Here is a 22,613-nt window from a genome sequence, read left to right on the forward strand (position 1 = left end):
CTCCTTTCTCCCCTGAACAATCAGCAAATTCTTGGTTCACTGATGCTTCTGCCAAACGAGAGGGAAAGGTGGGGAAATACAGGGCAGTAGCCCTCCCCACTTCTGCTGGTGAACAAATTATTACTGAGGGAGAAGGCAGCTCTCAGACCGGTGAGCTGACAGTTGTTTGGAGTGTTTTCCAACTTGAGGTACAGAATATCTCTCTTGTTTACATCTACACTGACTCCTATGCTGTGTTTAAAGGAGGTACAGAGTGGCCTCCTTTTCAGCAGCAAAATGATTGGGAAGTTAACAGAATTCCAGTCCACGCTACACACTGGATAGTTCCATCATTTTAATCTCCTGCCTCCTGGAGGCAGACTCTGTTTGTGTTTACTTTTCACAGAAGAACACCGAGGGACATGAAGAAGCACCCCCCTTAGTGTTGGATGACAAACCAAGGTTTTTCCTCCTTTCATGGTGACACAAGGTGATGATGTCGCAATAACTTGTAAATTAGCAACTGGATCCCTCACCGAACCTGCATACAGTTATGGCATAGGATCTCATGGCCGGACTTTATATTGCAAAACCCAAAAGCAAGACTGTTGGCTAAACCTAACTGCTGTACAATTTTCCTATAAAATCATGTGTGGAAAAAATGATACAAAATACTGGGGAGAACTTGATGTTAATGTTGTAACACCTACTACCCAACCACCGGTTGTGCTAAGCCCTACGATTTTTCAATTTGGACCTTATGTAATTAGAAAAAACTGGCTAACAACAAATATTGTTTAATCCGGCATGGTCTCTCAAACAAATCAAATTATTGATGCAAAATAATGTCTCAGAAGTCCAACCAGTTTGTTCACCCTTTCTACAAACTTCTTTTGAGGGATGGACAACCTGGCTGCGGAAACGAAATCCTGCTAAAAAACGAATGGCAAGAGACATAACCGGTGTTGTGGGAACAGGATTGGGAATTTTGAATAGCATCGATTCAGAAGTACTAATGAATAAATTGGCTACCACAGCTGGAGATGTAACCAAATTACAACGGCCCCTACAAACAGCCTTAACAGCTTTGGGGACCCAACAATGGTTGTTATCAAACATATTACCAAGCTGGGAAAAGGTAAACGTAAATGACCACAAATTGATAATCGATGCACTTGGTGCTACACAAAATAACATCTCTCTGGCTCTCAGCTGTATCCAGGCCCAGTTGTGGATGCAGTTGGTTGCTGCTTCAATTATAAGAGAAAGTGAGGAAGGCACTTTTCCCACTGAAATCTGAAAAATAGTCTGGGACAGTGCCACTGATTTTGAAAAAGAATTCCAGTCCTGGTGGAACTTAGTAAATTTTACCTATGATCCCAGCACAAACACTGCCACAGCCTTTGTACTGACCATACACAATGCTTCAGTGCATTCCATATTCCCCATCATTGCATTAGGGTTGAACCATGATGGAGCTATTCTCTATCCTTTCGAGCACAGGGAATGGGCCCATCAAACTGGTGGGAAGTGGCAAACTGTCAATTTGGAAACTTGCATTGTCCGGGAACAACAAGGGTTTATCTGTGAAAGTAATGCAATCAGAGCTCAAGATATCTGCTTGGACATAGAACAGAATGTTTGTAACTTTGAAATTCATCCAAATGAGATTCCTGATACTGTACTGGTATATATAGGCAATGGATGTGCATGCTTTAGAACTGCTTGTGATAGTGTTTTTATAGAAAATTTGGTAGTGAATACTAAAAATCATTCAAACATTTGTGTCTGTAACTTTACTAGGATTGCAGGATGTGATTTTTCCTATGTAGCTCCAGTTAATTCTTGCCATCTTTTGCAGTCAAATTACACACTGATCCACCATCTATTGCCCACTCCAATTGGAATGAACCTCTCTCTGACGAAGCAATTGTTGCTCCACCAAGATCTGATTGAAATTTTGGAGAGGATCAAGAAAAACTGACAGAAAACTCTAATAGCTGTTCATCACAATGTGGAAAAAATACATTGTGTTTTGGAAAGGGTAAAGACAGATGCTGAACACAGGTGGTGGGATACTCTATTTGGGTGGTCACCCACTGCTACAGGTGTCCTGAACAAATTGTGTCATCCCACCATTGTTCTCTTCATTTTGGTTTTAATTGAGTTTGTTTTATCAGCAATTCTATACATTATGAATTGGAGAATGATGAAACGGTGAGCACAATTGGCATCTGTGATAGATGTACCCAAATCAGTCACTGTTGACATCCCTAAGGTTGTTGACACAAGAACAATTACATGAGTAATCTAAATAGGATAAAATATGATTCTCAACTAAAATTGCTTATCTTTTAATTGTAATTAAAATTGTTTAATCAAAAATTTGCTTTGTAATGAAAAATTGATTTATTTCTAATTAAAAAAAATGAAAAATTAAAGAACTGAACAATTTTTTTTAAAATTGTTAGCAATCAAAAATTCAATATAATTGATTTGCTTTGTTTTCCTTTTTCTCCTTTTCCTTTCCCTTATCTTTTTCCTACTTTCCTGTCTCTGTTTTCTGGGATATGCTACCAACTTGAATGAGTCCTGAAGACAACACAACTGAAAACTTCACCACAACTCTACAAAGGGGGTGCTCTTGACGACGATCGTGAGTCACGGGGTGGTGTAAGGGTCGGTCCAAAATTCACCTCGATTTTGCCTCCCGACCGTCGCAAGGAGAGCTCGAGGACCCCCACCCAGGCTGACTCTGAACAATGGTTTCCTGGCCGGGCCAAGGTGGATGCTCGTGACTGTGTGCTGGTGTATTGTGTTCACTGGACTGTGCTGTCATGGCACCAACCAGAGGTTGTGTTGTACCAACTGAGGACTGCTTGTCCGTACCTATCTCCTGCAGCACCACACAATGGTCCATAAATCTTCCCACCTCTTGGCCAGAGGCCACTCGCTTTGGAGAAGGACTATAAAAGAGCGACCCTCTGGAAAAGACCCTTTGAGATCTCTCCACTGATGAAGACCCCTGAGATCTCCCCACGGACGAGGACTCGTCTATCGGATGACCCGCGAGGACGCCCGTCTCGTCTGTTGGTAGCTATTCTCCCATCCCTTCCTTTCCTTCCCCTTTCCTTATCCTGTACCTCTCCCCTTTACCGTAACTGAGTTGTTGGCATTTGATGAAATGCATTGCTGTTGTTGACTAAACTGATTTTCTGTTGTTGAATAAACTGATTTTGTCCCCTGCATTTTGCCTGTTTGCACCTTTGAGATCAAAAGAACCATCACGACCCCCGCTCTGCATTAATAGCGGATCGTGACATTAAATTGGCATCACAGACAGGATTTTCTGGCAGACAGAAGGGATGCAAGGTTGTGTGTAGTCTGTATCAGGGGAAGGAATTCTTACTCCACCCGCACCTAGCTGGCCACCTTGGATGGGTGAGCCTGTCTAGAAAGCAAGGGGGGTTTTTCTGATTTCCTGCAGACTGCAGACACCTTGGTGTGGAGCATCCCCAGACTCGCTTGAGGGCTCTGTCATCAGAATTTCACAAAAGATCTACTGGTGCAAAAGGCGGGACACTGTTGTTGTTGTTGTTGTTGTTGTTGTTGTTGTTGTTGTTTTATGATGTTTGACTACTTGGTGCAGTGAAGAGACAACCTGGTGTTTTGTAACTAAGGAGTACCTCCCAAGTAGTTTGGTCTCTTCACCCGCACAGGGAAGCGAAGGGGGGCACACAGCGAAAGCTGTTTCGTTGTGTGTGGTAACTTAAGCAATAGACCTCCCTGTTGTGGTTTTTACTTATCCCTTCACAAAATGACTGAGAATTCCACTGCAACAGATAAAACTGCATTTTATGCTCTATTAGCTAAGTATAGCGCCAGACCATCCCAAGGTGGGGAGGAATGGGTGAACAATAATTGGTTTAATCTGGAGAATGTGATTGATAGAATATATTCTCTGCAACATGAGTCTAAGTTCAAACTGGGCAAAGATAAAACCATGCTCTGCTCCGTTTTAGGAGCTTGTCTTACAGCAGCTATAGAAACTCGCTCTGAGCGCAGAAATGAGGAAAGAACAATTATAGACTCTCTACAAAATCTTGTTCAAATTTTGCAAAAACAATTAGATCAAGAAAGGAATGAGAACCATTTGTTGCGAGATGAAAATAATTTGTTATAAAGCTGCCTTAAGAGAAGAATGGGACGAAAATTCAAAGCATGCTGATTCACCAAAAGGAACACAGGAGAAGGAAGCTATTCACATTAATCCAATGTACTCTCCAAAAGACCCAATTTTGATGAAAAATTGTGGGGAACACTGCTGCCCCATCTTGAAATCTGTGATTAAAATAGAATATGATTATATCAGTGATGCACCCCCCGAGCAACCTTCTCCACAGGTTCTGGGCAGTGTACCAGAGCAAACTTCTCCACAAGTTCTGAACAATGCACCAAATCAATCTCCTGCACAGGCTCTGGGAGTTGAGCCAAAGCAGTTCACCTGCACTGGGCTTTCCCAAGGGTATGAACATTCCCCCACTTCGGCCCACCACACTTTAGCCCAGGAATTAGAAAAGATACCCAAACCTGACAATACAGCTGTCTATCAATAGATTGATGATATTCTGGTGGGAGGGGATGAAATAGAAGTAGTGGGGGATACCCAACAAAAAATAATCTCTCATTTGGAAAACCCTGATTTGCAAATTTCCTCAGAGAAAATTCAAAAACCTTCTCAGGAGGTGAAGTTGTTGGGAATTTGGTGGAAAGGAAGTATGACATGTATTCCACCTGATACTCTAACCTCTCTGGATCAAATTAAATTGCCTGAATCCAGGAAAGAGCTCCAACAGGCTCTAGAATTATTAGTGTTCTGGAGAAAACACATCACAGTCACTATTGAGACCCCTCCCCCTGACGGGGTGGCCCAGAGATCCTCAGTTGGGAAGTGGTATGCCCAGATAGAACATTACTGTAACATCTTCTCAGTGATAGAAAGAGCTGTAAAAAAATCTGGCAATACAAGAAACTGAGAGCTTGGCTAATAGCCATGACAAACCTGCCTTGGTAAGTAAAGTAGCCACTCCTTTCTCCCCTGAACAATCAGCAAATTCTTGGTTCACTGATGCTTCTGCCAAACGAGAGGGAAAGGTGGGGAAATACAGGGCAGTAGCCCTCCCCACTTCTGCTGGTGAACGAATTATTACTGAGGGAGAAGGCAGCTCTCAGACCGGTGAGCTGACAGTTGTTTGGAGTGTTTTCCAACTTGAGGTACAGAATATCTCTCTTGTTTACATCTACACTGACTCCTATGCTGTGTTTAAAGGAGGTACAGAGTGGCTTCCTTTTTGGCAGCAGAATGATTGGGAAGTTAACAGAATTCCAGTCCATGCTACACACTGGATAGTTCCATCATTTTAATCTCCTGCCTCCTGGAGGCAGACTCTGTTTGTGTTTACTTTTCACAGAAGAACACCGAGGGACATGAAGAAGCACCCCCCTTAGTGTTGGATGACAAACCAAGGTTTTTCCTCCTTTCATGGTGACACAAGGTGATGATGTCGCAATAACTTGTAAATTAGCAACTGGATCCCTCACCAAACCTGCATACAGTTATGGCATAGGATCTCATGGCCGGACTTTATATTGCAAAACCCAAAAGCAAGACTGTTGGCTAAACCTAACTGCTGTACAATTTTCCTATAAAATCATGTGTGGAAAAAATGATACAAAATACTGGGGAGAACTTGATGTTAATGTTGTAACACCTACTACCCAACCACCGGTTGTGCTAAGCCCTACGATTTTTCAATTTGGACCTTATGTAATTAGAAAAAACTGGCTAACAACAAATATTGTTTAATCCGGCATGGTCTCTCAAACAAATCAAATTATTGATGCAAAATAATGTCTCAGAAGTCCAACCAGTTTGTTCACCCTTTCTACAGACTTCTTTTGAGGGATGGACAACCTGGCTGCGGAAACGAAATCCTGCTAAAAAACGAATGGCAAGAGACATAACCGGTGTTATGGGAACAGGATTGGGAATTTTGAATAGCATCGATTCGGAAGTACTAATGAATAAATTGGCTACCACAGCTGGAGATGTAACCAAATTACAACGGCCCCTACAAACAGCCTTAACAGCTTTGGGGACCCAACAATGGTTGTTATCAAACATATTACCAAGTTGGGAAAAGGTAAACGTAAATGACCACAAATTGATAATCGATGCACTTGGTGCTACTCAAAATAACATCTCTCTGGCTCTCAGTTGTATCCAGGCCCAGTTGTGGATACAGTCAGTTGCTGCTTTAATTATAAGAGAAGGTGAGGAAGGTACTTTTCCCACTGAAATCCGAAAAATAGTCTGGGACAGTGCCACTGATTTTGAAAAAGAATTCCAGTCCTGGTGGAACTTAGTAAATTTTACCTATGATCCCAGCACAAACACTGCCACAGCCTTTGTACTGACGAGTCGTAATGCTTCAGTCCATTCAATATTCCCCATCATTGCATTAGGGTTGAATCATGATGGAGCTATTCTCTATCCTTTCGAGCATAGGGAATGGGCCCATCAAATTGGTGGGAGGTGGCAAACTGTCAATTTGGAAACTTGCATTGTCCGGGAACAACAAGGGTTTATCTGTGAAAGTAATGCAATCAGAGCTCAAGATATCTGCTTGGACACAGAACAGAATGTTTGTAACTTTGAAATTCATCCAAATGAGATTCCTGAAACTGTATTAGTATATATAGGCAATGGATGTGCATGCTTTAGAACTGCTTATGATAGTGTTTTTATAGAAAATTTGGTACTGAATACTAAAAATCATTCAAACTTTTGTGTCTGCAACTTTACTAGGATTTCAGGATGTGATTTTTCCTATGTAGCCCCAGTTACTTCTCACCATCTTTTGCAGTCAAATTACACACTGATCCACCATCTATTGCCCACTCCAATTGGAATGAACCTCTCTCTGGTGAAGCAATTGTTGCTCCACCAAGATCTGATCGAAATTTTGAAGAAGATCAAGAAAAACTGACAGAAAACTCTAATAGCTGTTCATCACAATGTGGAAAAAATACATCGTGTTTTAGAAAGAGTAAAGACAGATGCTGAACACGGGTGGTGGGATACTCTATTTGGGTGGTCACCTACTGCTACAGGTATCCTGAACAAATTGTGTCATCCCACCATTGTTCTCTTGATTTTAGTTTTAATTGGTTTTGTTTTGTCAGCAATTCTATACATCATGACTTGGAGAATAACGAAACGATTAACACAATTAGCATCTGTGACAGATATACCCAGATCGGCTACTGTTGACATCCCCAGATTATTGACACAAGGTTTCAGATAAAATTAATAAAAAATGAATATTTTCTTTTTTTTTTTTAATTAGAATTGTTTAATCAAAAACTTGCTTTAAAAATTGATTTATTTCTAATCAATACTGAAAAAATTTAAAGAATTGAGAATTGTTTAATCAAAAACTTGCTTTAAAAATTGATTTATTTCTAATCAATACTGAAAAAATTTAAAGAATTGAGAATTGTTTAATCAAAAACTTGCTTTAAAAATTGATTTATTTCTAATCAATACTGAAAAAAAAAATTAAAGAATTAATCAAAAACTTGCTTTAAAAATTGATTTATTTCTAATCAAAAATTGAACAAGTCGTTAGCAATCAACAAAATTGAACATAATTAATCTGTTTTGTTTTCCCTTTTCTCCTTTTCCTTATCCTGTCCCTTATCTTTTTCCTACTCTCCTGTCTCTGTTTTTCCGGGATATGCTACCAACGGGGACGAGTCCTGAAGACACCACAACTGAAGACTTCACTACAACTCTACAAAAGGGCGCTCTTGACGACGATCGTGAGTCACGGGGTGGTGTAAGGGTCGGTCCGAAGTTCCCCTCGATTTTGCCTCCCGACCGTCGCAAGGAGACCTTGAGGACCCCACCCAGGCTGACTCCGAACAATGGTTTACTTGCCGGGCCAGGTGGATGCTCATGACTGTGTGCTGGTGTATTGTGTTCACTGGACCGTGCTGTCGTGGCACCAACCAGAGACTGTGTTGCATCAACTGAGGACTGCTTGTCCGTACCTGTCTCCTGCAGCACCACACAATGGTCCATAAATCTTCCCACCTTTTGGCCAGAGGCCACTTGCTTTGGAGAAGGACTATAAAAGAGCGACCCTCTGGGAAAGACCCTTTGAGATCTCTCCACTGATGAAGACCCCTGAGATCTCCCCACGGACGAGGACTCGTCTATCGGATGACCCGTGAGGACGCCCATCTCGTCTGTTGGTAGCTATTTTCCCATCCCTTCCTTTCCTTCCCCTTTCCTTATCCTATACCTCTCCCCTTTACCGTAACTGAATTGTTGGCATTTGATGAAATGCATTGCTGTTGTTGACTAAACTGATTTTCTGCTGTTGAATAAACTGATTTTGTCCCCTGCATTTTGCCTGTTTGCACCTTTGAGATCAAAAGAACCATCACGACCCCCGCTCTGCATTAATAGCGGATCGTGACACTTACTTAACATACTGCTTTGTTTACATAATCCCTATTTCTGTTTTCTTGAAACATATTTTTACTTAAACTACAAACTTATATCCTTGTTTTGTGTCTGTTTTACTTTAGTATTCTAATTCTCTAAGCCTTCTCCAAGGTCTCAGGTCAAACCCTGTATCCATCTCAATCTCTGAGCCTGTATGCCCAAGGCCCTGAGAGCTCTCCATGCCTGCATTTCCCACACTGCAGTATCCCAATGGACCCTTGGTTCCATGGGGACTCACAGTGGCAGAAGGGTCTCCTTGGTTCCACAAGGTCCTGCAGAGCCCCTTGATTCAACGAGGCCTCAAAGTGTCATCATGGCCTCCAGGATTCCATGAGGCCCCACAGTGTCACAATGGACCTTTGGTTCCATGGGGTCCAGCACTGTTCCATGAATCCTCAGTTCCATGGGGCCCTGTAGTGTCACAATGGATTCCTTGGTTCAATGGTGCCACACATTATGACAATTGTCCCTTGGCCTGCCAGGACTCCATAGCGTCACAACGATTCCTTGCTTCCATGAGGTCTTGTAGTGTCACAATGGACTCCATGATTCCATGAGACCCTGCAGTGTCACAACGGCTCCTTGGATCCATGGAGCCCCACAGTGTCACAATGGTCCCTTGATTTCATAAGGCCCTGAAATGCCACAATGGGCCTTTTGTTTCACAAAACCTCAAATTGTAAAAATGACCTCCATGGGTTCATGAGGCCCTGCTGTGTCACAAAGGACTCTCAGCTCCATGATGCCCCATAGTGTCACAATGGTCTCCTTGGTTCTGCAGTGTCAGAATGCCCCCTCGGTCCCTTGGAGCTCACAGGGTCACTCTTGTGCCCTTGTTTCCATGAGGCCCTGCAGTGCCACAATGGCCCTTTGGTTCCTCCAAGTGGCCTCAAAGTGTCCTCATGGTCTCCTTGGTTCCATGAGGCCCTGTAGTGTAACAATGATCTCCTTGGTTCCAGAGTGTCAGAATGGCCCCTTTGTCCCATGGAGCCCCACACTGTCACTGTGGTCCCCTTGATTCCATGAGGCCCTGCTGTACTACAATGGCCCCAATGGCTACAATGGTCTCCAGTGAGACTCTCTACAACCACCTGAACAGAGGCTGTAGTCAGGTGGGGGTCAGTCTCTTCTCCCAGGCAGCACCTGCCAGAATGAGAGGGCACAGTCTGAAGATAAGCCAGGGGTAGGATATGTTTGACATCAGGAAAAAATTCTTCACTGAAGGAGTGACTGGGCACTGGAATCTTCTGCCCAGGGAGGTGGTGGAGTCACCACCCCTGGTGGCATTTAAAAAAAGACTGGACGTGGCACTCAGAGCCATGGTTTAGTTGATGAGGTGATGTTAGGTGATAGGTTGGACTTCATGCTCTCAAAGGTCTTTTCCAACCTCATTACCGCTGTGATTCTGTTTCATAATAGTCTCCATTGTTCCATGAGGCCCTGCAATGTCACAATTTGGTTTCATGAGTCTCCACACTGTAACACTGGACCCTTGGTTCCATGAGGTTCTTCAGTGTCACAATGGTCTCCTTGGATCTGCAGTGTCCCAATGGCCCCTTGGTCACAATAGACTTCTGGTTCCATGAGCTTTCATACTCTCAGCAACAGTTCTGCAGTGTCACCATAGACCCTTTGTTCCACGAGGTTCTGTGCTATAACATGGTCACCTTGGTTCTGTGAGGCCCTGCAGTGTCACAATGCACCCATGGTTGCAGGAGGTTCCACAGTGCACCTTCAGGTTCCACAGTGTCACAGCTGACTCCTTGGTTCTGTGAGGACCCACTGTCACCCAATCTCCAAAATATCAGAATAAGACTCCTTAACATTGATTTCGTGTTCAAGAGGACATCCTTTTTTTCAGGCTTCAGGTCCAATGTGGGATAACTCCTAAACTTATGTGTGATACCGAAATAATGAGAAAAAGGACTAATGTAGATATAGTAGTAGTTATGCTAAGGCTTAGAAAACTGCAGTTCTCGGACAGGCCCTGGGAACCAGCCCTGGGAATGAGCTGGGGACTGTGGAAACAATAATTAAAGATAATTAAAGAATTTAGTGGAGCATATAAGAACATCTAGAAACTTTCAGGATAAGGCTAAAGTATAACAATAAATAAAGGGTTCTGGTGATGGGAAAACATGCAAGGGGGAATTAAAGGGGGGTAGCCTATAGTTTTGAATACACAAGCATGCAGAATTTATGACTTTTAGGAATGATATCTACAAGACTTATGTATCTGTATTGTCTTGAAGAATGTATACCTCTGCACGTGGACTACTTTGTAAAAAGGTATAAAAAACTTGACGAAAAAGGGAACTGTGGGACCCTGACTTTGGACGCTAGTCCGCAGGTTCCCCAGGCCCTGAATAAAGCACTGCATAAACTGACACTCTGTTAGTTTGTGTTCTGTTTGGGGCATCGGGCAACATGTGGACACGTGATTCTACAAGTGTGTTGCTTATATTTAGTCACTACATGCGTATTGCAAGTTACCATTTCTATAAAACCCACCACAAGTTACCAGGTTGTGTCCTTGTATTTTCTGTCACTGCAGCCTTGAGCCAGATGTGTTTCTCTTCTCTTCTGACAGTCTCTGCTGGGAAAACAGCTCCTGCATGCCATGTTTCTCTGCTGAAAGTTCACAGGCACAGTAAAAATTGAATGAACCCTTTTGGTATCAAGGCCAAGGCTTTGTGTGTCCAGGCAGAGGCAGGCAGGAGGCAGAGCTGTCAGCAAAGGAAGGGGCCAGCGAGGTGGGGCAGCCGGGGGATGACGACAGCCTGCAGGGACAGAGGCGCAGGGCATGGACACCGTAGGACAGCCTGGGCTGCAGAGGCCACAGGGATGGGCAGCAGCTGAAAGGCCCTGACACAGCCAACTCCTGCAGCACTTGGGCCATGCAGGCTGGCCCTGGGCCTGAGGCCAGCAGGGGACAAGTGAGCCTTGCTGTGCTGGGGCCTCATTGCCTCCTTGTCCCTGCTCAGCAGCCTGGCAGGGGCCGCCCCATGGTGCTGCCCTTGGCATTGCACATGGCCAGAGCCCAGTGGCCCGGGAAGAGCCCTGAGCAATGAGGGAGGGACAGGATCTGCCTTGCCAGGGGCTGGGGCTCAGCCCTTGGCCCTTTGCATTCCTGAAACACATCCAGGTTTGATCAGCATCAGAGACACCTTTCCCTTGTTTGTCCCCACTTGTCATCAATGCCTCCAGTGTTCTGCTCTAACTGGAACCTGAGTGTTGAAATTCAAAATGTAAGGAATTCTCAGAACCTTGGGCCTGTAAGCCAAAGCTTACAATTATACACAGTTAAGTAGAGATAACTGTCATTTTAGAATTTAAAATATAGAAAAAATAAAGGTAGTTACAAACGTAACAAGAAGTTTTAGAGTGCAGCAATGAAAGTTTGTGTGTTTTGATATAATTGGCTAAGAAAGTTCACACTGTAGTATGAGTCAGTAAGACAAAAATAACTTAGTATTGAATTTGAAATGCAAGTATCTCTCTTGACAGTGTTTTATTGGTTAATAAATCCTTTACAGATCTTGCAAATAAATCTTTTGACTTCTAAGTCATGCTGTGAACATCCAGTAGACAAAGTTATTCTTTCTGCCTGGATAGGAAATAAGAAAAATAAACCACACTTTCTAAAGCAACTCAGAAGTCCTGTCTCTCTGCTTCATTCAGAAAAAGAAAAAATCCCCACAAAAAAAGTAACATAAAAACAATAAACCCACACTTTTAAAATATAATGTAAAAACAATAAAGCTGGGGATCAATTCACCTGGGGACACTTTCGCAGGCATGTCCTTCAGTGGGACCCATTAGAACATCAGGTAACTTTGGACTTCGAATCTGTCTTTGAGTTCTTGAGAGGTTTGTTTTCCTCCTTGTGAGGTTTCTTTTCCTCCTTTACCCTATTTTTTCCTACCTGACATCATTGTCATCACTTTTCTGCTCTAATTCAACCCTTGGGAAACTTTCTCCTTCGTGTTTATCAGTGGGACTCACTAAAAGTAAGAGAAACTTTGGAGTTTGAATTTGACTTTGAATTCTTGAGAGGTTTCTTCAACTCCCTCTCAGGGACTGATGTTCAGGGACTCAGCCCCAACCCCGAGAGGGTCATTAAAGTCCTTGTGCTGTGTCTGTGCTGCTGAGCTGGGCTGGGCTCCTGGCAAAGGCAGCACTGCAGAGAGAGAGACAATATTTCCAAAATATTATTTGGAGCTGCTTGGAAGCACCAAATGCACCACGGGGCTCATTGGGATCAAGCAAGTCCTGAAAAATCCTGATTTCCATCTGGTCTGGTGCAGTTCATTAGGAAGGTTTTCAACTCCAGATATGGAGAAATATTTCAAAGAGCTTCTTAGAAATATCCATTCCTATTTTCAAGGGTGTGTTTAATTACTGTTCTCTTTAGAGCAGAGGTGATTGCAGCATTCTGTGATTGATATTGATGCAGGGTCTCTCCTTAGGAGGTCTGGCAAAGAGGAGTTTTCTTTTTTTTTTTTTTTTTTTAAGCAATCTAAAACTCCTAATGTTCCCCACTGCAAACAGAGACACTCCTGTGATAAATGTGATTCGTGCTAACTAAATTGTAACTATATTATCAAAATTGTATTTAGATCAATAAAAGACTATTGTTACCGAGTGAAAGGCGGGGAGATGGGTGATACAGGATAAAAGACATCTCCCAGATGTTGGGAGTCGAAGAAGGAGGTTGGAAGAAAGTCAGATAAGAATAGTCGAAGGACAGAGGTCTGATAAGCGGCATCTAGAAATACAGCTTCAACCTTGAAGCTGTCAAAAATGGAATGATTCCAAGCATGGGACTTAATTAAAGTCATGTTATGGAAAACATCTGCTCAGTCACACAGGGCGCCTGCGCTACCTGCAGGTCACACCTCGGTCACTGATGAAGATGATGAGCCTTCATCGGAAATAAGACCCTCAAAAGGATAAGAGACCCCCTAACCCATTAGTAGAGCATGCGCCGTGCAGTATAGTTACGTAGATCTTAGGAATAGAAACTAGGAGGAGCTTTCTAGAAACTTCTGTAGCCTATAGTATATAAGTGGGATTGTTAGCCTGGATACTTTGATATGTGAGGAATGGGAGCCACTCCCCGTATCCCTGGTCGGAGGGGGGCCCCTCCCCGGTCGGTTTTGCTTATGCTTTATACGAACCTCAATTATACTAAATTACTTACTGCCAAATTTTGTATATTCTTAAATATATGCACTTTGATTGTTTCATCTCCAATACTTTAATTGTCATCTCCAATACTTTGATTGTATTCATTTTGTTACTATTAAAAACTTACTATTAAATTTAATCTTGTTGCTTGATAAATTGGAAAAAATAGAACATCATTCATAACAATTTGGTGCCGAAACCCGGGAACTCCAGTCCCAGTGAAGAGTGGCTAGTTTTGGGAAGGAGCTCCCCACCAATTGTTAAGGTGGTCCCAAGGCTAGACCAGGCTCTCTTGGAAAAGGAGTTCCAAATTAAAATAAAGCATAAGCAAAAGAAGCTCGCTACAAGGAGCTGTGCCAGAAGAAGGCTCCCGTGAGAACGCCGGCAGAAAGGGAAAGGTGCCCGTAAAACGTCTTGTGCACAAGAACCCTGTGTGAAAACGGGGCTGTGTGAGTACCATGGGGTTGGGTAAAGGGGGCGGCTGTGTGCTTGTGTGTGAGTGAGAAATGTCTAAAAGGGGAGAGCGAGTAAATACCCCAGGAGGGACTGGGAGGGAAAGTCCCAGCCCGAGAACTCATGAGAAAAGTCTTTGAGAAGGGAGCTGATGCTCGGAAGAAGTGATTTAAGAAGGGAGTGAATAAGTCAGGTTCAACTATCTGTTGGGAGGATAATAGATGGAAGTTTCAGTACGTGATTAAGAAAGGATTGTGGAGAATGGCCAGAAAGAGAGGCTGGGGAGAGAATAAAAGGAAAAGAAGGAATTAGGTGGGAAACAAGTGGTTGGCAAAAGAAGTGAGATAGTGTATATTAAGCGAAGGAGTTGAACCGCAGAACGAATGAGAGAGAGCGAGGGAAATGTTGCCGCCAGAGATGGGTCAGAGGAAAAGTAAAATCTCCGACCCAGGGGTTGTGAAGTGTGAGAAAAATTCACAAGAACCCAGTGTGCCTGGGAACCAAGAGGGGGTTCCCAGAAGGGGAGCGAGATTCCTCAGGACAGCCCCCTGGGGATAGTGTTACAATACTAAAGTACAAGGGAATCCCAAAGAAAAAAAGTAAGCAGAAAATTATACAGTACTGTATGTTTGAGTGGACAAAAGAAAAGATTTGTGCAAATAATTTGTACTGGGCAGAGTTTAAATCATTTGAAGATTAGATTTGTCAGGTTTTAAATCTATATATGAGTTCAAAACAACGTTTTAATTAAGAAGAAAGTGAATATGCTGCTTTGTGGCTTCCAAAAAGTGTGTGAGGGGTAAATTTATAGTTCAAAGGCAAGAAAAAGAAGGTTATTCGTTATACCCTTTGCAAACTAAAGGACGGGCAGCAAGAAGGGACTGGCTAAAGCCATGGGACTCGTTAAATCACCTCCCACCCCCATACAGACAGCCTGTCCATCCTGTCCAGCCCTTGGTTCCCGATGCACCCCCTATTCAGGACGAGCCAATAGCACACAGAACTAGAGGCAAAAGGGAACAAGAGGAAGAAAGTAACAAAGAGGACGAGGGAGCAGGAAGGGAGGATAGATTATACCCTCTTAGAGAGGTTCCAATGGCAAATCTGGCCCCAGGACAGGGACCTATTGGTTACGTGAGTGTTCCCCTGAACACTGGGGATGTTAGGGAATTTAAGAAAGAGATGGGCAGGATGCTAGAAGATCCTATTGGAGTAGCAGAGAGACGAGATCAGTTATTGGGACTGAATATTTACACCTGAGTGGAATTGCAGTCTATTTTAGGAATCTTGTTTACAGTGGAAGAGAGAAATGATTAGACAGTCAGGAATATGGGATTGGAATAGAGATCATCAGGGGCCAGGCCAGGGAGATCAAAAATGGCCTATGGCAGATCCAAATTGGAATAATCAAGAGGTAGAACATAGGCAAAATATGAAAGATTTCAGGTAGATGATTATCCAAGGAATTCAGGGAGCAGTGCCCAGAGGACAAAATATAGGGAAATCTCTGAGTGAGCACCAAGGGAAAGATGAGTGCCTGGCAGAATGGTTAGAGAGACTAAGAAAGGATTTGCAGTTATACTCAAGGATGGACCCCGATACACCAGCAGGGCAGGTCCTTTTGAAAACACAATTTGTAGCTAAGTCTTAGGGGGGGACATGAGGAAAAAGTTAGAAAAATTGGAAGATTAGCAGGATTCAGGAGTTGTTAAAGGAAGCACAAAAAGCGTATGTTCAGAGAGATAAGAAAAAGAAAAAAAAATAAATAAAAGCCAGGATTCTAATGGCAGCAGTCCAAGAAATACAAGCAGCCACAAACACAAAGAATTTATCAGGAAAGAATAAAAAGTAGAAAGAAAAATCTGGTCCTGCTTCTGAGGACACAAGACCTATGTGCTTTTCTTGTCACAAAAAAGGACATTTACAAAATTTTTGTTCTGTTTCTAAGGGTACAGGACCCATTTGTTTCTATTGTCATTAAAAAAAAAAAAAAAAAAAAAAAAAAAAAGGACGTACACAAAAAAAAAATCTGGAAAAAAAAAAGAGGCAGCAAAATAAAAAAAAAATAATTCAAGAAGACTAGGGGGGGTCAGGGGCTTATTTATTTAATACGGACCAAAATAACAGAAGACCCCTTAATAAAGCTGAAAGTAGATTCTCAAAATGAAAAAAATCATATTTTTAGTAGACACAAGGACTTTGTTTTAATTTAGGGTAGATTTGGAAGGAAACTTTTGAATAGAATTTTTCTGGGGAACAAATTTAAGCAGTCTTCTTTTAATTAGTTAAATAAAAAATATTTCCTCAGAGAGAAGTGGGGAAAATAACTGTTTATTTAACAGGCAAAACAATTTCAGTATAAAAATGAACAATATTAAACAGCAAAACTTCTTATTGTTTCAAAAAGATGACAGATTCAAAAGAAGGTTTTTTTGTGAGTTGCAGCTTAACTTACTTAGTCTGGTATCAGTTCCTTCAGTGCTGGGAAATGCCATGGCCCAGGCCAGGCTTGGTGGGCTACAGTGTGAGCTTCCAGTGCTTTCTTGGGTTTTCAGTCCAGAGCAAGATTGAATAATTCAAGGAAAAAAAAAAAAAAAGAGAACTTTTTTACATTAATTGGTTAGAAAAAAAAAAAATTAACCAAAAAGCAAAAGAGAGTTCTCTCCCTCTGTCCACTGCAGACAACTAAGTCTGTGAGTAGGAATGTGGGGGAGTCAGTGTAGTTTCTGATAACTAATTCTGCACTTTTTCTCCCCTCTTTCACTCCTGGAATCAGTCTTAAAGCTGCAGAATTCAATATTCAACACCAACTGAACAGACTATTTGGGGATACAAGCATCATAAAATAAAAGGAAACAATTTGGCTGATACTGAAGCAGGAGGGGAGCCCTGGGAGAAAGCAGCAGTGTGAGTGTGGCTTTTGGGGAAGCAGAAGCACAGGGTGGGGCACCATGCTTTTCCTTGGCAGAAGTGGAGGCTGTGAAGAAGCTGGGGGTAACCCTGGAAGAAGGATGGATTCTTCTGCCCAATGGTAAAAGAGCGGTGCCAGGACTTTTGGCCCAACAGATCCCAGGCAGCTCGCATGGGGGGATTCACTGGGGCACCAGAGCACTTTGTGACCATTTTTAAAAAAATTTTATGGGTGTATAACAATATTTGAAATTAGGAAACAAATTACTCAAGAAAATAGTAAAAAATCCATGGTGAAGCTAAGGAGGGTGCTGGGTGCCAAAAGCTACAGTCTATATAAAGTCAGCATAGAACCTCTGTACTTTGGGACTGTCCTGGGGTACAATGCAAAAATGTGTATTCTATCACCATCTGTTAAAATGTGGGAGGGGTGGTGATCCTTATCTCTGTGGGAGATATCCTCTGCTGATGTGCCATCTGATAAGATCGGGGATGATCATCGTTATCTATTCACAACCCATCCTTCCTCCAGAAGATATATTCTGTTAATGGGCCATTAAGTCCTATTGTGTGACTGATAAGATTACATCACCCCATTGGGAGATGCCCCAACCAGGGGCAGGAGCCAAGCCTTTCCTACCTAGATAAAAAAACTGGGGTTTGGGACCCGAGGGAAAACCTTTCTACTGGATCCCAGAGGAAAGTCGGACCTTTTTTCCACATCATCGCTGGATCTTCGGAGGAAACCTGCACCTTCTACAGGAGCACTGCTTCAACAGAACCACATCTGTCATCCAGGAGGACTGCAGCCACCATTTATAGGGACTGCTACCAACACCCTGACTGACAGGGTGTCAGGTTGTATTTCTGACTGTGTTGGTGGTTGTTTCTTTTATATTATTGCATGTATTTTATCTTTTTTTTCTCTTTTCTCCTATTAAATTGTATTACTGACTTGGAGTCTCGCACTGGTTTTACTTTCAAACCAACACATTAATTGGCGCCCAACGTGGGGCACGAAGGGTACTGAGGAAAGTCAGTATTACAATTTTGTTTTCACCATGATTCTCAACATGCTTACATGGGTTTTATATCTTGCTCTCTATATTTTTCCACACATGGGGAACTATCTGCCAGCTGTAATGCTCCTGTGTAGACCAGGATATGGTATAAAAATTGCTTTACTGGCCTATTATGTCTACTGCATGATAACCTCTGAGGCAATGAACATAATCCGGAATATATACTGGACTTTGTTTGCTTGTCCTAGTCTAGGTTGCTACATCCGGGGTTTTAACAATCACACCCAGCCCTTGGGGGGAGGGGTAAAGGATGATTTTTTCCAATCTTTCCGGCCTGATACAGTAGTTTCTGGAAATGTTGAGTTCCCGCTGGATGCTAAGGACAGCATAATATTGTTGTTAGTTCTGCTTTGTCTCCTCTGCACAGCCTTTACAGCCTACAACATGCTTAGAAACAGAACACTACATGGTGTATTGATGTGTATTCTTGAGGAAGAGGAAAAAAGAAACAAATCAACTTCGTCCACGACTGCACAGAATGTCACAAAGAGGAGAAGAACCAAACAAAAAGCAACAGTGTCCGTGTCTATGCAGACTGCCAGAGAGGAGGAAAAAGCCAAAAGCAAAGCAACAGTGTCCGTGTCTATGCAGTCTGCCACAGAGGAGAAAAAAGACAGAAGCACCATCAGCATCTCCACACAAACCATCACTGAGCCAGAACAGCCTAGACCAGTAGCAGTTGCGCCCGTTCAGAAGAAGAAATCAAAGAGCAAATCAGTTCGCATAGTGACTGACGAGGACGTGGCAGGACCTTCGTACCCAGCAGAAGTGACAGAGCCAGAGATCATCACTCGCTCTCTATCCCTGGGTGAGCTGCGTGACCTGCGGAGGGAATTCACCCGCCAGACAAATGAGTCCATCTTGACCTGGCTGCTCCGCATCTGGGACGCTGCAGCCAATGACACCATTCTGGATGGATGTGAGGCCAGGCAACTGGGATCTCTGTCCCGGGATGTGGTCATTGACCAGGGGATTGGGAGAACCCAAGAAACTCTCAGCCTCTGGCGGCGACTGCTGACAAGTGTGAAGGACAGATACCTTTGTAAAGAAGATCTTCAGGTGCACCAAGGAAAATGGAGCACAATAGAACAAGGTATCCGATGCCTGAGGGAACTGGCCGTGCTGGAGATCATTTTCTCAGAAGATGAGAGATTTCCTAAGAGCCCAGACTGTGTCCGGTGCACGTCACAGATGTGGTTGAGATTCGCACGGCTTGGACCAGAGATGTATTCCCGTTACCTGGCAACGCTGCAGTGGAGAGAAGGTGAGGACATGGTAGGCGTCTTGGCCAATAAACTAAGAATTTATGAGGACACTGTCACAGCCCCATTTCGTACCCATGTCTCATCCGTGGAAACACGGCTGGTGGAGCAAGTCCGAAGCCTGATTGAAGAGGGCCATCAGAAACTAAAAAAAGAACTTAAGGAAAACAACTACCAGATCTCTCCTGAACCAACAAGAGTTTCTGCCATTAGGAGCCGGCGTTCCTCAGGCAGGGAGAGAGGACACACTCCACGAGGTAACCTCTGGTTTTTCCTTCAGGAGCATGGAGAAGACATGAGGAAGTGGGATGGAAAACCCACCTCCTCCTTAGCAGCCCGGGTACGTGAGCTGAAAAGAGGGACACCTACCCCAAGAAGTTCATCTAGAGTCAATGCTGCTCCAGTCTCTCGTGTACAGAACTCCAGACAGTATCAGAATGATGATATGACTGATCCTCTTGAAGGAACCTCAAGAACCTATTTACAGGGAGAGAGCAACGTGTACCAGGATCAGGAATAGAGGAGCCCTGCCTCTAGCCAGGTAGAGGAGAGGGATAATCGGATCTATTGGACTGTGTGGATCCGATGGCCTGGCACATCCGACCCACAAAAACATAAGGCTTTGGTTGACACCGGCGCCCAGTGTACTCTGATGCCATCAAAGTATGTAGGAGAAGAATCCATCTCTATTTCTGGGGTAACAGGAGGATTCCAGCAGCTGACTGTAGTGGAGGCCGAAGTGAGTTTAACTGGGAACAGGTGGCAGAAACACCCCATCGTGACTGGCCCAGAGGCCCCATGCATCCTTGGCATAGACTATCTTAGAAATGGATACTTCAAAGACCCAAAAGGATATCGCTGGGCTTTCGGGATAGCTGCTGTAGAGACAGACGACATTAAAAAACTGAGCACCTTGCCTGGTCTTGCAGATGACCCCTCTGCTGTGGGACTACTGAGAGTTGAAGAGCAACAGGTACCAATTGCCAGAACAACAGTACACCGCCGGCAATACCGTACTGACAGAGACTCAGTGATTCCCATCCATGAAATGATCCGTAAACTGGAGAGTCAAGGGGTGGTCAGCAAAACCCACTCACCCTTCAACAGCCCCATCTGGCCTGTGCGTAAATCTGAAGGAGAATGGAGATTGACCGTAGACTATCGTGCATTGAATGAGGTGACTCCACCGCTGAGCGCTGCTGTGCCAGACATGCTGGAACTCCAGTACGAGCTGGAGTCCAAGGCAGCAAAGTGGTACGCCACTATCGATATCGCCAATGCATTTTTCTCCATTCCTCTGGCAGCAGAATGCAGGCCTCAGTTTGCTTTCACCTGGAGGGGCGTGCAGTACACCTGGAATCGTCTGCCCCAGGGGTGGAAGCACAGTCGCACCATCTTCATGGGCTGATCCAGGATGCACTGGAGAAGGGTGAGGCCCCCGAACATCTACAGTATATCGATGACATCATTGTATGGGGCAGCACAGCAGGGGAAGTCTTCGAGAAAGGAGAGAAGATTATCCAGATTCTGCTGAAAGCTGGTTTTGCCATTAAGCGAAGTAAAGTTAAGGGACCAGCTCAGGAAATTCAGTTTCTAGGAGTCAAGTGGCAAGATGGACGTCGTCAGATCCCAACAGAGGTAATTAATAAGATCACTGCTATGTCTCCACCTACCAACAAGAAGGAAACACAAGCCTTCCTAGGTGCCATAGGCTTTTGGAGAATGCACATTCCTGAGTACAGTCAGATTGTGAGCCCTCTCTACCTGGTTACCCGCAAGAAGAACGATTTCCACTGGGGCCCTGAGCAGCAGCAAGCCTTTGCCCAGATCAAGCAAGAGATTGCTCATGCAGTAGCCCTTGGCCCAGTCAGGACGGGACCAGATGTGAAGAACGTGCTCTACTCTGCAGCCGGGAACCATGGTTTGTCTTGGAGCCTGTGGCAGAAGGTGCCTGGTGAGACTCGGGGTCGACCACTGGGATTCTGGAGCAGAAGCTACAAAGGATCTGAAGCCAACTACACTCCCACAGAGAAGGAGATCTTGGCCGCCTATGAAGGAGTTCAAGCTGCCTCAGAGGTGATTGGCACAGAAACACAACTCCTCCTGGCACCCCGACTACCACTGCTGGGCTGGATGTTCAAGGGAAAGGTGCCTTCCACACATCACGCCACTGACACCACATGGAGCAAGTGGATTGCTCTCATCACTCAGCGTGCCCGTATTGGGAATCCGAATCGCCCTGGGATTCTGGAAATAATTACAAACTGGCCTGAAGGTGAGACTTTTGGATTGTCTTCTGAAGAAGAAGAGGAGCAAGTGGCACGTGCTGAGGAAGCCCCACCATATAATGAGCTACCGGAGGCTGAAAGACGATATGCCCTCTTCACTGATGGTTCCTGCCGAATTGTAGGCACTAACCGGAAATGGAAAGCTGCAGTATGGAGCCCCACACGACAAGTTGCACAAGCTACCGAGGGACAAGGTGGATCGAGTCAGGTCGCAAAGCTAAAAGCCGTCCAGTTGGCTTTGGATATTGCTGAACGAGAGAAGTGGCCAAGGCTCTATCTCTACACTGACTCATGGATGGTAGCTAATGCTCTGTGGGGTTGGCTGGATCGCTGGAAAAAGGCCAACTGGCAGCGCAGAGGGAAACCCATCTGGGCAGCTGAGATTTGGCAGGACATTGCTGCCCGAATAAAGAAATTGACCATAAAGGTTCGACACGTGGATGCACATGTACCCAAAAGCCGGGCTAATGAAGAACATCACAACAACGAGCAGGTGGACCGAGCTGCCAAAGTGAAAGTATCACAGGTGGATCTAGACTGGCAGCACAAGGGAGAATCATTCCTAGCTCGTTGGGCCCATGATGCCTCTGGTCATCAGGGGAGAGATGCAACGTACCGATGGGCCCGTGACCGAGGGGTGGACCTTACCATGGACAGCATCTCACAGGTCATCCACGACTGCGAGACCTGTGCCGCAATCAAACAGGCCAAGCGGGTGAAGCCTCTGTGGTATGGTGGATGATGGTCAAAGTACAGGTATGGGGAAGCCTGGCAAATTGACTACATCACCCTTCCCCAAACCCGCCAGGGCAAACGCTACGTACTGACCATGGTGGAAGCAACTACAGGATGGTTAGAGACCTACCCTGTGCCT

Source organism: Sturnus vulgaris, unplaced genomic scaffold, assembly GCF_052056855.1.
Source record: "Sturnus vulgaris isolate bStuVul1 unplaced genomic scaffold, bStuVul1.hap1 Scaffold_157, whole genome shotgun sequence".
NCBI lineage: Eukaryota > Metazoa > Chordata > Aves > Passeriformes > Sturnidae > Sturnus > Sturnus vulgaris.